This window comes from Dysidea avara, chromosome 4 (genome assembly GCF_963678975.1).
Source record: "Dysidea avara chromosome 4, odDysAvar1.4, whole genome shotgun sequence".
Classification (NCBI taxonomy): Eukaryota; Metazoa; Porifera; class Demospongiae; order Dictyoceratida; family Dysideidae; genus Dysidea; species Dysidea avara.
In genome coordinates, this window is record NC_089275.1 from 43999739 (window position 1) to 44011398 (window position 11660).

The 11660-nt window shown below is 37.5% G+C and overlaps 3 long non-coding RNA genes across 6 annotated transcripts; 2 read left to right on the forward strand and 1 right to left on the reverse strand.

Annotated features, from left to right (window-relative positions):
• Positions 1-2125: 2125 nt before the first annotated feature.
• LOC136254161 (uncharacterized) lies at positions 2126-5205 on the forward strand. Of its 2 annotated transcripts, XR_010700343.1 has the most exons (4): positions 2127-2606; positions 3640-3697; positions 3756-3850; positions 4924-5205. It is a non-coding gene; the product is annotated as an uncharacterized lncRNA (long non-coding RNA). The 2 variants fall into 2 exon arrangements; XR_010700342.1 differs by having other exon boundaries at positions 2126-2606; positions 3640-3850.
• Positions 5206-5262: 57 nt separating this feature from the next.
• LOC136252297 (uncharacterized) lies at positions 5263-7990 on the reverse strand. Its single transcript, XR_010699453.1, has 4 exons — positions 7712-7990; positions 7545-7662; positions 5599-5638; positions 5263-5549 (listed from the first exon to the last, which is right to left on the reverse strand). It is a non-coding gene; the product is annotated as an uncharacterized lncRNA (long non-coding RNA).
• LOC136252298 (uncharacterized) lies at positions 7804-9226 on the forward strand. 3 transcript variants are annotated; one of them, XR_010699456.1, is made up of 8 exons: positions 7804-8048; positions 8102-8330; positions 8375-8486; positions 8539-8617; positions 8678-8744; positions 8796-8944; positions 8994-9041; positions 9096-9226. It is a non-coding gene; the product is annotated as an uncharacterized lncRNA (long non-coding RNA). The 3 variants fall into 3 exon arrangements; XR_010699455.1 differs by having other exon boundaries at positions 8102-8486; positions 8539-8628; XR_010699454.1 differs by having other exon boundaries at positions 8102-8486.
• Positions 9227-11660: the final 2434 nt, after the last annotated feature.

Sequence of the window (11660 nt, forward strand, 5' to 3'; positions counted from 1 at the left end):
TATGGGATATCCCATACGCGTATACCTATACGGGCTTTCTATACGCGTATGGGGCATCCCGTACGCGTATGGGATACCTATATGCGTATGGGGCGCCCATACTGGTATGGGTCACCAGCTTAAATCGATATATTAGCTAAATCCTTCATCCAAGGAGATGATTTTAAACCTTCTGCGGGTTAACCAACTATAGCTAGCTAGCTGGCTCTATATAGTTAGGCCACACCAAGTCAAACCTTAGTTTCTGGTCACCCGCCCGCATGGTAAACCTGGAACCCTAGTTTATGAGGACTATTATTAATATTACAGGTGCTTAAGTGCATGTGACCCAGCAAGACACTTATTTTTTACTGCAAAAGATCGAGATACTCTAATAGAGCAGTCAGGGATTCCAATAGAGCAGTCACACTACTCTTAACTCTAATATTAGGTATATATGCCACACTAATAAAATGTTTCTAACTATAGCTAGTTTTGTCCTTGATTATATAGCTGTTCAGATTATAACTGTTACTAATACTTCTGTAACCAAAGTAATTTCAGTAGCATTAACTACTAGTCCATGCATGCAGATGGGCCATAGCTTTAACTTTATAATTCAAATGTAGTCCTCTAATGATTAGTCTAGTAACTTCAAATTCTTTATCACTGAACACTGCAGGGGTATGGAAAGCCGGCAACATTCGGTGAGCTTAAACTTAAACTTTTCCATAACTAAAATTAGATTGGCAAGTAGAAACCCTTATAGTTTAAACATTCCCAGATGATCACTAAAAACACTAGTCTGGAGCACTCAATGACTCAAAACTTTGACAGTTACTTTTCTCAAGGTTTGCTGAATAGAAGGCTGGAAAACACATAGCTAGTGGGCTAAGACTTCAAATTTGAATGAAGAATTTCTGATGTGAAAATAGAAGTTAAATTTCATTTTGGAGCATGATCATTTGAACAACTTAGCTATAAGTCATAGTAATACTTTCCTGACATAGCTAATGAGACATTTATTTCACTTGGAAAGCATAAGTAGCTACATGAGCAAAACATTTCCTATAGTATATTCTAAATAAATAAATAAATATACTTAAATGCTATACATCAGTGTATAGCTAGCCATGATCCATCAACAACTTTCCTAGTGCATTGTTTGCCGAAGCACAACTACTTATGTTGCCGGTTGGTTAAGTTTGACTAAAAACAAAATCAACATGAATTTGCTAAATTGAGCAAATAATAGTACCATACAGTATATTGTCACAGTAGGGTCTATAGTCCTGAAGTCCTGATCATCCGCCCGCCCGCATCCATTTGTAGGCTTGGGAGTGACCAGAAACTAAGGTATGACTTGGAGTGGCCTTAGCTACAGAGCTACTCAAGTCCTGACAGTTTCATGCAGTGGCGAATCTAGATGGGTTTCTTTGATTTTATTTTATTTGCTTTACAGCATACATACAACAAGATACATACTATTATTATTTATTACAGGTAATTTATAAGGCTAAACAGCCTGTTACACCTGATCAACAGGTAAAAAAAGTACAAGTAGACTAATTACATACATTTATACATAGTGTTAGATGAATATTGGTCAATCAATTTCTTAAAATCATCAACTGATGCTGCACATGCTACTTCTTGGGGTAAATTATTCCATGGTTCAACAACTCTTCTTGTAAAAAAATATTTCCTGGCATCTGTTCTTGAAAAATATTTAAATAGCTTAAATGTATGACCTCTGGTATGGGTAATGGGTGAAAAAGTAAAAAAATCAGAATGGTCTATATCATACTTATCATGTAGCATATTGTAGACAGCAATCATGTCACCTCTATAACGTCTATAATGTAATGATGGCAAGTTAAGTACTTTCAATCGTTCCTCGTAGTCAAGATTTCTTATAGATTTGATCATTCTAGTTGCATACAGTATAAACATTAGTAGTCCTTAAAATCTATAGTGTATCCTGAAGGTCCACTGGCATCCAGTTCCAGTGGCCAGAAGTAGGTACACTGTTAAAAATGAAGTTTGAAGGTTATACCATGGAGTATGACGGTTATCCCTACCTTGCTGGTATAAAAAACGCTTGGTATGAAGGTTATACTACATGGGATGAAGGTTATCCCTACACGTTGGTATAAAACTTCACAGGTATAACGTTTATACCTTCGTGATGTCCTTATTCCGTTTTCTTCCGTGCATTTACTACGTATTTCAATCTAAAGCGCAGCGCGTCATTTTTATGCGGCGCTTGAACCATAGATTATATCGGTGTCTATTATCTATGATTATATGATTCGTTACTATGCTGCCACATGGGTGCTTTGGCGGACCAGTGTCACGATTTATCTGCTTAATGGATTCAAGCACAGAGAGATAAAGGTGGAATACCAGTAAATACGGGACACCTAAGTGGTTTGTCAGCTTCCCGGGTACCCAGCTGCCCTTGGATCGCCTTGGATCACTGGAACAGATGTAAGAGGATTAAAAGCGGTAGAAATATGATACAACCAGTCCTTTAAAATTGTACATTTCATTGCTCCTGTTGATATGAATCCGTGAAATTTTGTGGCAGCCGCTATAAAATGGTGTAATATTTTGATTCATGTAAAGTGAGTGGGACAACTATTAAAACTTTGTATGCATGTACATACACATTGCACAAGGAGGTGCCACAGGGACTAGTCTGGCACCGCCGCAAAAAGTGAAGTACAGATACTAAATGATTTCTACCACTCAGATTTAGTAGTGCGTGTCAATCAATTTTGCACACAAATCACCTTGGCAACGCAATGCTTTTGAAGGGTAATCATCTGACATAACTAGTAGATACATACACTGTCTAATTGAATTCCTTTTGAAATTATTTAGTATCTGTATTTCACCAGCTGCAGACCCTTACTTTTGCGAAGGGATGGATGACATGAAACTAACTTGCTGCACAGTCTACTAAAGTCGATATACAATCAAGACAAGACTTGAGACTACACGATATTGCTACTAGTAACAATGAGTCAAAATCTCAAGGCATATACGAAGGGTTCAAATGTAGTGTGCAACACAGGCCAGCATGATACTCCCTTGCATATACATGCATGATCGGTTTAAAAGTGAAATAAAGCTAAGCAGTTCAGAGTGACTAGTGCAGGGTACACAGAATCCCTTATGACATCATATTTACTTCCTCGGCCATGTCTTTTAAATTAAAACTTCGTCGATTCTTATTTTCTATGTAATTGTACTGCTTTGTCTTGTTTTTGTATTTATGTTATTGTACGGTTTCTGGTGTATTTGTGTTTATTGTACGGTTTCTTTTTGTTTTGTTGGGGACCACCTTGTACAGGCACTAAGCCTTTTGTGTACCCTGTCATTGACGAAATTGATAATAATAATAATTATTATACAACCAAGTACTAAGAATAATAAGAAATGTGGTTAACATTACGTCATTGATAATGAATGAATAAATAATAAATAAATAATGTTTGAAAAAACTACGAGGCCTAGAGACATGAACTAAGTGGGGATAGATTCGCCTGTGAATGAAGGCACAATCGTATAATAAGTATGCCTGTTCGTGCTGATGACTTTACCGTACGTGTAATTCTATATAACGCCCGGCATCACACCCTTGTTTAATTACAGATTGCTCAAAGGAGAAGATTAGTAAAAGTCCGAGGAGAGGCCAGACACCACTTTACTGGTAAACAACAACATTACAAGTATGTTTAAATGTTTGTAACTGTGTATTTTGTGTGCAGGATATGCGCTCCAGGCGTTGTGCAGTGAACAACCAGCTGATGACCAGTTGGGATACCAGCTGATGTGCTCATAAACAACCAGCTAGAACAGCAAGGTAATGAGTAATGTAATACTTGTACTGGTAGTTGTATTATACATCTTCATCCTTCATCTGGCTTGCTAGCGGCTGGAATTATTTTCCACTGGACTTATCTACTACTCTACTGCGAGTCTGTATAATAGCTAAACTAGAAGCCAATGCAGTGCTGCATATACAACAATGTGTAACTATCTCCTGTATGTTGTGCATGGCTGTATGCATAATATTATAGACTGATCACTGTGCCAATGCCACATCGCTGATATACAGGTACATCACCTGTGGCCTCTAGTTACAACAGAGTCTGTTGTGCCATATTGGCTTGATTGGGATCAATTGTTAATTGTACCTTCACCATGTCCCTTGTTCTACATAGCCTCACTTCACTGCTGAGTCATCTTGAGAGACACGTCACACCTACAATATATAGCTACTTTCGATATAGCTTGGGTTTTGTTGTAGGTTGTGTTTTAGTATTGTGGTTTTCTGATGCCAGTTAAACTCCCTTGCCTGTGTACATATGCCTATGTATCATTTCCACCGGTACACGCATACTGCTCTGAGTGCTGCCTATGGCACTGTTTATACTTTCCCAATGGGTAGGTTGCAACGTTGGTGTATGTACTTGGTTGTATGTGACGCGGTCCTAGAAAATAATAATAATACTTTTAATTTCTTACACACAATCTTGTATGCAACAGAGAATATCTACTAGGTACATGAGTTTAGTACTTCCAAGGCAGGGGCAGGTTTCAGGAAACCGCTTTACATAAATTCAAACCACAGGTATACAGAAATCATGGGATCTTTCATGAAATAGGAGCCTTCGCCTTGTATTAATAGTGTTTGTCATGCAATAGCAATGCTTGTTCTGAAGAATATTATTTGGTGAGATACTCTAATAAAGCAGTCAGGCAATTATAATACTCTAATATAACAGTCACTTAGCTGTAGAGAAAACTCTTTTCAAAATTACTGCATGTGTACGCCCTGCAAGATGACATGATAAAAGGAAGCGTTGCTTGTAATATTTGTGTACTTGTACATATTAATAGTGTTGCAGGGTGAACTGTTTATAATTGTTGCAGGGTAAAATAAAAGAGGCATGAATCCCAATGAGCAGCTTGTTACTACCAACTGGATTGAACATAGCTGACTCTAGAGTCTGATCAAAGTTTGTAACTCATCAGCTACGTGTCAAGCAGTTGTAAAAACTATTCACAAGCAAGGAACTCTACTGAAATATTATTGCATGACTCAATGAACAGCATTACTTGTGATCACAATGTTATAGCATAACTAGTGTTTGTGTTACTTGTACTTGATTTGTTATTTCAATGACCAAGGGCTATTTGGTATACTAGCACAGTTTGCAGAATACCTTTCGTAAATATAATTCCTAAAGGGAACTAGTGGTTACCTACAAACAACTTGAGAGTTCCACACTGTATGTAAATAATTCATCATAATGCTGCTTGACAATGTACTGTAATATAACATGTTCGGTCAGTTATAGTCTACACATCCATGTTCCTTGCAGATGATAAGCACATACATTATCACAACTTTTGTCAAACCACAAACACATTATGGAGCATTACTATCATCTAGTGACAGTTGGATATTTAAATGTTCTCTTCCTTCACAGTTCTTATGCACCCCTCAGCCCTTGGCCCAATATCTTTTACGCTATGATTTCAGTTTCTCAGAATGCCTGTGAATAAGAAAATATACATTTTAATTCAACGAAATAGTCCACATACCTCTCTCAGTGCTATTACATTGGCTGAACATAATTTGACACTAAACAAACAAGAAAGTAAATCATGAAATTTAATGATAAAATAAGACTCATATCTTTCCTATTAATGCACTACAGCCAGTCCCATATAATTATATCATAAACACTGTAGTTGCTAGATATGGTGTAGAGCCATACAACAGAAATAAATTCCAGGTTTCACAGGAACTCCTAGTACAAAACAGTGAAGCAAAAGCATTTTACAGCATTTCTTTTAACTTGAAATCTATGTGGAATATATCAAGAAAAGAATATCTCAAGTTGATCCCAAGGAATATGATTTTTGGTCTTGTAAGTTATAGTCACCAGTCTTGTGGCTAGGGTAAACACTTGCCTGAAAGTAATAAGTGCCCGGGCCATAATTGACAATACAGTACTTGAAATCAGGACATGTACCTTGACACCATTAATGGTCTCATTTGTAGTTGTTTAGACCTCTCAGATTAGGACACTTTGGGTATACTAGCATCACTAACGTGCTAGTTTCGTCCCTGATTAGGAACAATGTATGACACATAATCAACAAATGTTTAAGAAATTACTGGCTCAGTTCTACATACTACACACATGCACACACGCGTGCACAGCACACACACACACACACACACACACACACACGGTTGAAACAGGTCATTTACGTCACATTTGTCTGGGGCTCAGTGGGTTACCTGGGTAGGTAATCCAGATATGACCCGTTTTATGGACTGACCTGTATTGAGGCCTGGGTAAAATTTCATGAAGTTTTTGCCTATTATGCTCTTCAGTGTTCTCAATGTGCTCAAAAACATTTCTTACAATTATATTTGAAATTTTTAATCAGTGAATGCTCAATTAGAGTAATTGATTACAAAGTGACTGTTGTATTAGAGAGTATCGATCTAAGGAGCTATGGGCAATGCATTGGAGTGCTCTATTGCAGTTTCCACTAACTGCTCTATTAGAGAGTATCAGTAGCATTCATAACATCCACCTAATATGCTAGCATTATGCTGGTGTAGCACTCCAGCCTATCAGTAGTGAGCCACACACACGCACGTACGCACACAGTTTAATAGTTACCAATGTGTTTAATGAGCAGCTACAGTTTAATAGGAAACTTACAATTAGTCCTCAAACATGGATTAAGGCAATGTATTGAAAAGCCTTTACAGAAGATCGAGATACTCTAATAGAAAAGTCTGATGTACTCTAATAGAGCAGTCAAAAGTACGTACTCTTATACAACATTCATAACAGAAGACAATTTTAAAAATGGGTGTTAAAATGTTCACATTTAAAATACCTATATCATTTTAATTGGAAATGTACTTGGTCACTACAATATATACCTGACCAGCCACAAATCATGAGGAACCAAGTACAAATTAAAATAGTTACTATTCATGAAATCAAAAATCTAGTAAATTTGAAGCACTTTCTAAATCTGTCAGTGGCTGGGAGCACAGCCCCAGATCTCTGTACCTCACTGCTAAATCTGGAAGCCACTTTGGAAATATCTTGGATACGCCCATGGAATTGATGAACTTAAAATAAGCAACTATTGTAATTACTTTGTTTGTGGTTACAAATTGCAGCAAGCACTGTGACAACACTGTCAGAACAGACTCCAGTACACACTCAGGTAGTACTAGCACAGTTGATTTCAGATTGCTTTTGAACAGTTCACACACATGGCTTGCAAACGTGCTCTACTTGCAGTATTTATATATACTCCTGGCATTGCTTGATGATAAAGGGGTGAGTATTTATTGTGCTAGTATTTAGTTTTACAAGTAAAGGAGCTAGGTTGCAAACAATTAGCTCATATGTTCGAACAGTCATATTGCAAATTATTCAATTGCATGCAGAAAGTAATCTGAAATCGACTGTACATGATCACAAAACACTAATATAGTATTTATGTCTCACTTTAGTTTTACTGCATTAGTCACAGTAGATTACTAATGGAGTTAGACTAGGAGAAGAAGTTGAGGAACGGTGGCTTGCCTACCCATATACTCAACTGAACATTTTGGATGATTCTGATCTACAAAAGTACAGGATGAGATAATGCTCTAGAGTATTTATACCCTTACTTTACTTAGAGTCTCCCGCTGGCAGCATGCAACCACTGATGCAACGAGATAATCTCCATTTTCCATTTAATACTCACTCCCCGTGACGTAGCGTTTACGTACGTTACTTAACGACGAAAGTTACCGTGGTAACGAATATTACTGAAAATTCCTCTGAAAGTTCGTTCAGTTTGTTCATAAAATAAACTGGTTTTGGCAAAGAAGATATTTGAAATTTTGTGAGTTATTATGTCTACAAGAACAGGCAGCTTGACTAAGCGGGAGGGTTTTGCAATGCGTTTAACAGGAAGGCTGTTCGCAACTGACTGAAACAGCTGACCTACTGAAGCATACGAAGGTGACGTTTCTACTAGCAGTATTCAACTTGGTGTACAATAATTTGTAATTTAGATATGGAAAGTGCAGCAAACAGTTTATCTACAGTGCTGTGGAACCACTGGCTGACGGACTGGCGAGGCGGTGCTAAAGTTGCAGTCTCATGGCTGCTTCAAAATGACTGGTACATCGAATAGTGAAATTTCAGACAGTTGAATCTCTTTAATTCTGAGTTTAACGCCTAACTCAGCCAGGTGACGAAGCCACATATCTAACCTCAGTATTCCAGCTGTTACAGCAAAGTGTGAGCGTTTACAGTGGATAGCTGCCATTATGTACCCTTTACAGAACACCTGACATCATGCCAATCCTACCCGCTGAGTGTAGTGTGCATGCTGATATGGTTACGTTCTGCTATGTGCACGGTGGCAGCCAAGTAATCTAGGAGACAGCCTCGCAGGTTAGTTACACATTCCTATTATCAGTTACATACATGCAAGTACACCATGCAGGTATTGTGTCTGGTAATTGATGACTGCTTGTTGTAACGCCAACATGCTTTTCTGCACTGAGTCTTGACAATTAACCGAGGTATGGACGTGGTAGATAGTTGAATAAGAATTGCCGTCATCTCACATGTTATTATTACAGGTTGTAGTGTGTATGCTCCTGATATATATTTCATGATCATCTCCATCATATATATTGTATACAAAATGTAAGTATTACAACAACTGTGATACTATAATAATACGACTTGACATTCTAGTGGAGTTGCCTTTGATAACACACTGTAATGGATATTGATTGCCCAGCAGCTATTCCTGTTACTTGAAAATTATAGTAGCATCTGTCTTGCTGTTAACGCCACTACTGTCAGGTGGAATTCACTGTTGCAGTACAGATTGACGACAAATTGTAAGCATAGAGTGTACCAGATTGTTATGTAAATATAACGTTCTGACAGGTTCTGTGGACTGCACATGAAGTGTTGTTAGCTGTTCACAATATTAAGGTATGGTGTATGTTTGAATAAGAAGTGTAACTATATTGCTTGTCAATGCTGCAGATCATGCTGGTCCTAACATCTCACGAGCACTTCAGAAGTTAGAGTTGACTATTTGAACAGCATTTAATTTCTGTAATTGAAATACATAATAATTATTTTAAATACTAAATAACAATTGGGGATAACCTTTATACTAGCATAGGGATAACCTTTATCCTACCTATATGGGATAAAGGTCATACTATTGAGAGTTGGGATAACCGTTATCCCTGGATTTGGTATGCTATATGTGTCAGCCACTTTATCCCTGTTTTGGGATAACCTTCTAACCAACTGTTTTAACAGTGTAGTTATTAAGATTATAGTTATTTGTTCCTTATATTATAGTTACTTATATTATATAAAAACTCATTTCGACATAATCCCTTTCAAACTTAGCTGAGTAGCTATAGCAATTCTAGTAGAGACTGAGCTGTTTTAGAAATTTATCAAGAAGAAGTTACCTTGTAGATCGTTCAGCTACAAACAAATCACCCTGTAGAGAGATCAGCTAGAAGAAGTTATATACCTTGTAGAGAGTTCAGCTACAAAGAAACCACCATGTAGAGAGTTCAGCTGCAAAGAAATCACCCTGTATAAAATTCTGCCACAAACAAATTGCCCTGTAGAAAGATCAGTTAGAAGAAGCTACCTTTTAGAGAGTTCAGCTACAAAGAAACCATTCTGTAAAGAGCTCAGCTGCAAACAAATCACCTGTAGAGAGATCAGCTAGAAGAAGTTACCTTGTAGATAGTTCAGCTACAAACAAATTACCCTGTAGAGAGATCAGCTAGAAGAAGTTACCTTGTAGATAGTTCAGCTAAAAACAAATCTCCCTGTAGAGAGATCAGCTAGAAGAAATTACCTTGTAGAGAGTTCAGCTACAAAGAAACCATCATGTAGAGAGTTCAGCTGCAAAGAAATCACCACTGCCCAAATTTCAAGGCAATAGCTCTTTCCAATCTGAAGTTATCAATTGTCAAAGTTGGCAAATTGTGTGTGGAAGGCCCCTTTTCGCAAATCCAGTCACATATGTATTATATATATAATTTGTACATTTACTGATAAAACATTTAAAGTACATCTACTTCATCTTTTCTTCTTCCTGTAGTAAAGAAAAAAAACATAGGTTAAAAAAGTCCCAAAGCTGGCCATAGGCCGGCTTTGGGGTATACAAATACAAAAAGAAATGAAATCTAATCCAAAACAGCCAAGCTGTAAAAAAAGTGTGCAGCCCTCAGAAAGGCTATGGTGAAAAAAGATGTGAAATCCAAGGTGGTGGCCAAGAAATGGCTGTGATGGTAGGTTAATGGTAAAAATTTTAATAATGACAATTTAGGTAAATTTTGTGAAGCGGCACAAAAATTCACCTGAATTGTCGTTATTAAAATTTTTACCATTAACCTACCATCACAGCCATTTCTTGGCCGCCACCTTGGATTTCACATCTTTTTTCACCATAGCCTTTCTGAGGGCCGCACACTTTTTTTACAGCTTGGCTGTTTTGGATTAGATAACTTGTACAGCAATGGTAAGCTACAAGCTTCAATCTGAGAAAGCATTCCGTTCCGCAGTTTAGTCCATCATTCCGTTCCGTTCCGTAGAATAGACCCCACCTTTAGTATAGCAGTAGTTTTTCCAAGCTGATCTCTCTACAGGGTGGTTTCTTTATAGCTGAACTCTCTAAAAGGTAACTTCTTCTAACTGATCTTTCTACAGGGCAATTTGTTTGTGGCTGCATTTTCTACAGGGTGATTTCTTTGCAGCTGAACTCTCTACATGGTGGTTTCTTTGTAGCTGAACTCTCTACAAAAATAATTTCTTCTAGCTGATCTCTCTACAGGTTGATTTGTTTGTAGCTGAATTCTGTACAGGTGATTTGTTTCTTTGTAGCTGAACTCTCTACAAGGTAACTTCTTCTAACTGATCTTTCTACAGGGCAATTTCTTAGTGGCAGAATTTTATGCAGGGTGATTTCTTTGCAGCTGAACTCTCTACATGGTGGTTTCTTTGTAGCTGAACTCTCTACAAGGTAACTTCTTCTAGCTGATCTCTCTACAGGGTGATTTTGTTTGTAGCTGAATTCTGTACAGGTGATTTGTTTGCAACTGAGCTCTTTACAGAATGGTTTCTTTGTAGCTGACCTCTCTACAAGGTAATTTCTTCTAGCTGATCTCTCTACAGGGAGATCTGTTTGTAGCTGAACTATCTACAAGGTAACTTCTTCTAACTGATCTTTCTACAGGGCAATTTGTTTGTGGCAGAATTTTATACAGGGTGATTTCTTTGCAGCTGAACTCTCTACATGGTGGTTTCTTTTTACTGTAGCTGAACTCTCTAAAAGGTAATTTCTTCTAGCTGATCTCTCTACAGGGTGATTTGTTTGTAGCTGAATTCTATACAGGTGATTTGTTTGCAGCTGAGCTCTAAACAGAATGGTTTCTTTGTAGCTGACCTCTCTACAAGGTAATTTCTTCTAGCTGATCTCTCTACAGGGAGATCTGTTTGTAGCTGAACTATCTACAAGGTAACTTCTTCTAACTGATCTTTCTACAGGGCAATTTGTTTGTGGCAGAATTTTATACA